Raw genomic sequence first — 8,258 nt, 5'->3', positions numbered from 1 at the left:
TTTTATCTTTGTTATTGCATCGTATCATCATGACATATTAAAAAGGCATTAATCATCGGATTTCTATATTATTGGAAAATTTTCATAAATAGTGACATAGTTTTTAATCAAGTAGCTGTATATATAGACATTACCATTGACTAATGGAAGCATAAAGACAAGGAGGAGGAAGCTCTCTTGAAGATCATGCATAAGATTCGACCGACAGAAGGACATCCATTATGTAAAAAGAGATCCCTTGATCCAACCAATGAAGTAGTTGCATAATCTGGCTTACAACTATACAATCTTTAATTATCAATATTAATACATTAATTTAGCACCACAGGGGTATCATCAAGGATAAGTAATATTTTAATAGGAATCTCTACATCGGTCTAGGAGATCTTGAACCACTTAAGGGGCATATTCTCCAAGGATGAAGATCCAAGCCGAAACATCGACCCACTTCAAGATTTGGCAGTTGAGCTAAAGCATGTATGTAAAAATGGACTATCTTGTAAAATGAAAACTTGTGTCTCTAATAAAACATGTTCTATGATATTCATCTATGGAATCAATACCTTTGTTGCATTTGTATTTTGCATTTTTTCATACATTAACCATGAAAGCTTGAGAATGATTCGTGGAGGGTTCTTTGACAGGCACCTTATCATACACTGAGAATGATAAAAACCATAGAGGAGAAAATAGTTGAGTTTGAGAAAAATTTAAAAGATCAGGTGCCAAGGATCAATATGACATGATGGAAAGGTTCTTGAAGTCCCAAAATTAGATGATAGAGAAATTTATTCAATTAATGTGAGTAAAATGTGTTAACCCCATTATTAATTCAACAATTGAGAACCATGTCTACTTACCAGTAGCCACTCTGACTTGCTCAAAGATACATATCCATCATGCCAGTTCCTCTACTCAAGCCCCTATAAGTTTAGATCATGCCAATAATACCTCTTTCTTGGATGAAAGGACTGAAGATGAAAAAACAAAAAAAAAAAGAATGCTTGAAATAGATGAAAGAAATGATCCAATGGCTTACAAAAATTAAATACTTTCCTGAGATATATCCAAAGGAGTTAAGTTCAATATGCTTGAATTTGAGAAGTATAGTGGAACCAGTTGTCCTCTTGATCATCTCAAGATGTTTTGTTGAAGGATGTCTAAATATACTGAAAATGACCAAATGTTGATAAAATGCTTTCAAGATAGCTTAATTGTATATTCTTTTAGAAGGTATAATCAGCTAAGTCAGGCTCACATCTAAACATAGAAGGATTTAGTTAAGTCTTTCCTAGAGCAATACAAGCACATGAAGCATACAAGACCTACTCAATTTACATTGCAAGGCATGAAGAAGAAGTCTAGTGAGAGCTTTCGACAATATGCTTAGAGGTGGAAAGAGGTAACAGTGTAGGTTCACCCTCCCACAACTGAAGATGAGATTATAATGCTATTTTTGAATACCTTGAGAGCTCATTTCATAAGGTATATGATAGGAAATGCCTCGAAGAGCTTTGATGAACTGGTTACATCTGGGGAGATGATTGAAATGGTTATCTGAAATGGCAAAACAGAGAGCGCTAGGAGAACCAATATTGAGAAGAATATTGAAATCAATATGGTGGGACCTCATTCAACTAGCTACTAGGCCAGATATTAAAGGGTGATCAAAGAAGAGACTCCTATTAGTCAGATCTCAATGAAGTATGAATAATTGCTCCCAGTCTTAATTGAGAAAAACCTTGTGACTGTAGTTCAGTCTAAACCAAAAGAACCCCCATACCCCAAAGTTTACAATGTTAATGTCGTTTATAGCTTCCACATAGGAAGCACATGGCACGCTACTGAAGATTATTTGTATTGACGCGTAAATTCCAGAATTTAATCGACTCAGGAGCATGGACCTTTGATGATTAGGGGGAATTATGATGTGAATTAAGAAGAAATCATTCCATCTACCATGAATCTTTGTTGCACTTGCATTGTCTTGTTTGAACTTGTTTTCGTTCTTTCTTTCTTTATTTACTTAAATATTTTGTAAAAAGTTTTAGTGATTGAACTTATGCTACTTTCTAAGGCGATGAGAAATGAAACAACTTTTACTTTTTTAGTTCTTTGAGTGTAAAGTGAATAAAAGATTCTTTTAATTTTTCAATAATTATAGATCTTTGACAAGTTGCAAGATTATACCTTCCGTATCCTATGTAAAACCAATAGAAAAATCACTTGATTATTTATCTAAAAAATTTGTTACCACTACCAAAAAAGTTGAATCTTGAAGTTACTTCTCTTTGAGGCCCCATGATTATACCCTTATCTTTACTGAGACACCAAATTCATAATCTTACCTTATCGGGTAGAGACAATCTTTTCAAAACACTACCTTTCTCCAAAGACATGACTTCAAAGCCACACCCTCACATTCTTAGACGCAAAACCAATATTTTCCCAACCTAAATAAAATTTAAAGCACTAAGTGCAAGACATCCATCCATACGTGAACCATTCCTGCAAGATAAACGAGTTGAGGCATCATGGATCAACTTTTTGAAGACAATCTTGAATAATTAGGGCATACCAGGAGTGAGAAGAAGAAGAAGAAGAAGAAGAAGAAATAAAAGGAATAATAGAAATAATTTTATCATGCATTAATTACATCTTTTTCATGTGAATAAAAGTTAATCTTCAATATTCATCCCCTTGGGGATACCTCTTTTACAAGGAATTCTATGTATGAAATGATGAATGACCTTTTTTTATTATCCATTCAAAAAATGAGAAAATATATATTCCTTGTGTCCCTACTTGAGCCTATAATATTTTTCTTCTGATTCAACCCTAACCAAGGATCATCATCCACCCAAGGGGCAAGGTGAAGAAAATATGCTCGCATGAGTGAATACCATCAATCTAGGTTTTGTTTCTAGGACAAGACTTTGTAAAATGAAATGAAATAAAAACGTATCGCAAGGTGAACCAAATACAAAGTGCTCAAATATCAAATCAAGTTGAGAACACCAATTCAAGTATAAGAAATAAATGACATTCAAATGGAAGTGAGGAAGTCTTCAAATAAAGAGAACAAACAATGTATTCAAATCAAAGTGAAGTTTAAGAGTCAACAATAAAGAGGACAAGAAGTACAAGTGAAGAGTTACTCCAAATAAAATGACTCAATGACCCTCAAACCACAATGTTGGTCGAGTACAACTAGCTCAAAGATCCAAGTTAAACAAGAAGATCGAGAAATACCAAAGGTATGGAAAATGGAGATGAAATCTAAGGTGAAAAACCAAAAATGAGCAGTCTAGAGGGATCTAAAAAAGGAAAGAAAATGAAAGAAAGATTGTAAGTATATTCAAATCAGGCAAGACAAGATTGAAGACATCAGAACGAATTGATCATTGGTTTGAACCTATTTATCCCTTTATTTCATAACCATGAGCCCTGACCTATGTTAAGTTCCTTAAAAGTCCCTTCTAACCGTACATGGATTTCTAAGTGGAAGTGATTATCTTTAGATTTCATTCTGCATCTCAGGGTTAATCTTTTATTCGTAAAAAATGGTTTTGTAAAATCTTTAATTCATTATAGAAAAAATAAAAAAGAGGGTTCAAAACATAAATTCCAAATGATGTCTTGAAACTAAAGGAGAATTCAAGTTGAAAACCTGAAAAGACAGCTCGAATATAAAGATTATCCAGATGTTGCATAGTAGATGGCCTTAAACTTCGTTATACCACCTGAAAATAATCATGAATGGAAGTAACCAGTGAACATTTCCAGAAGATGAGCGTAATGATTACTTCAAATCAATGAACACTGGAGAATCAAGAATTCTAGATTTTGATTAAAGAAGCCAAACTGAAACACCCTACCTTTCCAAATATGCCTAAACCTAAAAAATTGTATTAATCTTGACACTTGTCTAAAGACTATGATTTTTGAAGGATTAAAAAATTAGTTGACTTATATGATATTCAATGAACTCTTATTTTATAATTTGTTTCAATTGTGAGCCTTAAGGAAGTGACACCATTTTTAAAAAATTCTTCACCGAATTTTTTTCACATTTGGAAGATAAAAAAGTGAAGAAAACATTTTCAAACATGAAAATAACTCGAGAATGAATAAGGTCCCTTGAATCTGGTCGTAATACCCCAAAATTTGGTTAGTGGCAAAAATGTAAATTTTGAAAGTTTAGTGGCTAAAGTATAAAATTGGGAAACATTTAGGGACCTAAGTGATAATTTTCTCAATATAATTTTTAATCCATAAATGGATAGTTTACTCTTGAAAGGTGGTTTTATAGAAAATAGATTCTTGATCCGGAAATTTTGTTAAAAACTAGAAAGTGTTAAAATTCGGTAAATCAGATCGAATAGAAATTGTGTAAATTTGAAGGACATTAAATTAAGCTTAGAAATAATATTACCACATGTTAAAATGATGTAAAATAATATGGAGCATTGGATTTGAGAATTTATTCCCATGTTCAATTTGGACCGTTGATGACAATGACAAGATTGAAATTTTTAGAAAACGGCATGGGCAAAGTTGTAAAGGGCAAAATAATTTGTTTATATTTGACTTTCTAAAGATGATAAGGGTTATGTGGCTTGGTATGAAGGTAAATATCAAGTTTTATTAATGGTAAAATGGACATTTCTCATTAAATGAATTTTATATTTATTTAAGCTTAAATATATGATAAATTAACATGAAATTAAGGAGAAATTTTATGAGACCAAGCCAATTTCAGCTTCATTTCGTGGCCTTCATGTCCTAAGGTAAGACAAATTTATTTTTCATTTTTGTGCAATTTCATTTGGATTTTGGATCGAGTCGTGAAATAGAAAATTATTTTATTCGAAAAATACTATCATTTGGTACCATTATTGCATGCTAATCTTACTTGTGTTCAAATATATCAAATTCTAGGGTTTATGTTTATATTAGGGTTTACAGAATTGACGGTGAATTTTGATGTTTTTGAGGTTGTAGAATCGTTTTAGAGCTTGTATGATGATCAAAACTTCCTAACAATGCTTCCATGATGTTTCAGCCTAAACCTTAATTTAGGGAAGTTTATGTTATGATGAAATTTGAGTAGGGCTTTGATTGTAGAGATTTTATAAGGTTTAATAGAGGTTAATTCCATGCTCGAATCGGATCAAAATCGAGTAAAATCATGAAAAACCTAGGCTTGAATTTGTAAAGTATTCGGCCTAGGCTAAGGATGGTGAGAAAAATTTTGGAAAATTATGCGGGGTCTGTAAATGATGTAGGAAGTATTCTACAAGTCTTAGAAAAATTTGGAGACCATTTTGTAATTTTTAGAAAGTTGGGGGACCTATTTGTAAATTATGAAAAATATGGTTTAGCATGTAAATATGAAATAGTTGATGTATTATGCTGAAAATTAATGTTTGAGTTTTGAAATTGATGTCAGAATGTGAAATTGGATTATTTTGGGAAGTTGATAAAAGTTGAGGCTTAAATCACAAATATGAAAAAGTTGGGAGCTTAAGTGAAAATGCTATGTGAAATTTGGATAAAAAGGGACTTGAATAGTCAATTTGAAATGTTATGGTAAACAATTATGTTGTGACATGGAATTAGCATCAAATGACCATCGAAAGAATTTTTAGGAAATTATTTTCTATTGTGTGCCTATATTAGTAAGATTCTAACATATGGTTTGAATTTGAATATGTTTGTAATGATGCTCATTTAGATTTTGTTCTTGAAATCAAGATCAAGCAATATTAAAGATAACAAAAAACTTAAGGATGAAGAGTCAAATTTTATTGGAAGTTTGCAAGCTAAGGACACTAGCTGAGTGCATGTAATTTGCATTCATGTCATCACACAAATATTGGCTTGCGATGAGCCATTGGCAGAGTTAATACAGTAATAAGTGACTCCTAATGTTATGTTAATTGTGATTGTAGCCTCTAGGTTCATTTAATAAGCTTATAGAATTATGGAATTGAGTTAAGGATGTTAATTAGGTAAAGTTGTTTAGTAATTGTGATTCGAACAATAGGCTTAGAAATTCATCATAAATATTTAGAGGATGAATTTTACCATTGGATTTGTATATTACTCTATTTTTTAGAACAAACGGCTATTGATTTTGAGGTGTATACAGAAATATATGAATTTTTAATCGAAGATAGGCTAGAAAGTAGGGAAACAGATGCTACTCAAAACAACTTTGTCAGTCAACTTTGAAAATTTTCTATTAATCGTACAAATTGAACTAGAAGAAATTCCTTATATGGTTAGATTCATATTCGTGTCTAACTTTCATTGGTACTAACAGAATAATTTTAAGTTTGTAGATTAATACATGATAATATTTCTTTGAAGGTAGTGCAAACTACCTGAATATGAAATTTTGGTAAATTGGGTAGTAGAAGCATTTGAAATCAAAAGATTAATTCTAAAGCCTAGTGAGGCTTATATTTTGAGTTATTAATAAAATGTCAAAGTAAATGCAATTTATTTATTTATTTAGTTATTTTGATTGAGGACGACTTATGATAAGTCAACCTCATAATATTTAAAGTATGCTTTCTATCTTAAGTAAGAATTATTTCCATAATGTTTATATATTTCATATGAATGTTAGGGTACGAACTACCCAAATTATGATTTTTTATGAGAATGATTGGAAAATTGAGTTGAAATATTAATTGTGAAACGAATAAGGTAAATCTAAAAGCCCATTGTATGTTTCATTGAGAGTCGTAGGTACATCTAGCATGCCATTAAGTTGAGTACTTATCAGTTATCAGTTATCAGTTTCCAGTTATATGCACCGTTGGTGTTCATGTTATGATTGCACTGAAGTGCATCATATGTTTCAGTATCAGTTATGATTGACACTGGAGTGCCTAGTGCACTCCTTATTTTCTTGTAATACCCCAAATTTTGGTTAGTGACCAAAACATAAATTTTTAAAATTTGGTAGCCAAAGTTTAAAGTTAGAAAAGTTTATAGACCAAAAAGGTAATTTTCAAAAATTTAGGTAGTTTAACCCGTAAATAAAAAGTTCACCCTTAAGTGTGGGGTTTTATAGCAAACATATTTTAGATCCTAAATTTATGTTAAAAGCTATAAAGTGCTAAAGTCTGTTAAAAATTCGGTAAATCGGATCGAATAAAAATTTTGGGACAAATTGAAGGTTATTAAATCAAGCTTTAAAATGTTATTTCCACATGTTAAAATGATGGAAAATAATATGAATCTTTGGATTTGAGAAATTATTGCCATGTTTATTTTGGACAGTTAGATGAAAAATGGCAAGATTGAAATTTTAGAAAGATTGCATGGGCAAAGTAGGAATGGGTTAATTTATTGGTTCATATTTGAATTTATAAAGATTATAAGGGTCATGTGGCTTGGTATTAAGGTAAATATCATGTTTCATTAAGAGCAAATTGGATATTTCTCATTAAATGATATTATATTTATTTAAGCTTACATATAAGGTAAATTAACATGAAATTAAGGAGATATTTAATGAAACCAAGCTATTTTTAAGCTTCATTTCGTGCTCCCCCATACCTAGGTAAGGAAAATTTTATTTTTCAATTTTGAGTAATTTCCTTTGGATTTTGGATCGAGCTGTGAACTAGAAAATTGATCTATTAAAAAAATGTTATCATTTGGTACCATTATCACATGCTAATTTGGTTTGTGTTCAAAGATCCCAAATTCTAGGGTTTATGTTCATATTAGGGTTTCATTATTTGATGAAATATTTAGATGTTATTAAGGTTGTAGAATCATTTACAAGCTTGATCGTCGATTAAAATCACTTATACATGTCCATACATGCTTATGTTGGTTTCAACCTAACCCTATATTTGGGGAAAGATTTTGATTTGATGAAATTAAGTTAGGGGTTTAATTATAGATATTTTGCAATGTTGAATAGATGTTGGTTTCATGCTTGAATCAAGTGAAAACATTGAATCCCTAACACATATATGGTTCGACCTTGAGGAAATAAGTTGGGAAAATTGTAGAAAAATTCCCATGGCTTAGAAATGATATTTGGAAGGTTCTACAAGCCTTAGAAAACTTTTTTGATCATTTTGTAATTTTTCAAAAGTTAAGGGAAATATTCAATAATTTTGAAAAGTTATGGGTTGAATGTGTAATTACTTAATAATTGATGTACATTGATGAAAATTACTGTTTGAGGGCCGAAATTGAAGTTAGAATGTGAAATTCAACCATTTTGG

This window comes from Hibiscus syriacus, unplaced genomic scaffold, assembly GCF_006381635.1.
Source record: "Hibiscus syriacus cultivar Baekdansim isolate YM2019G1 unplaced genomic scaffold, ASM638163v2 tig00109957_pilon, whole genome shotgun sequence".
Lineage (NCBI taxonomy): Eukaryota > Viridiplantae > Streptophyta > Magnoliopsida > Malvales > Malvaceae > Hibiscus > Hibiscus syriacus.
The sequence above is the reverse complement of the archived record's forward strand: the minus strand, read 5'-3'. Positions refer to the sequence as shown.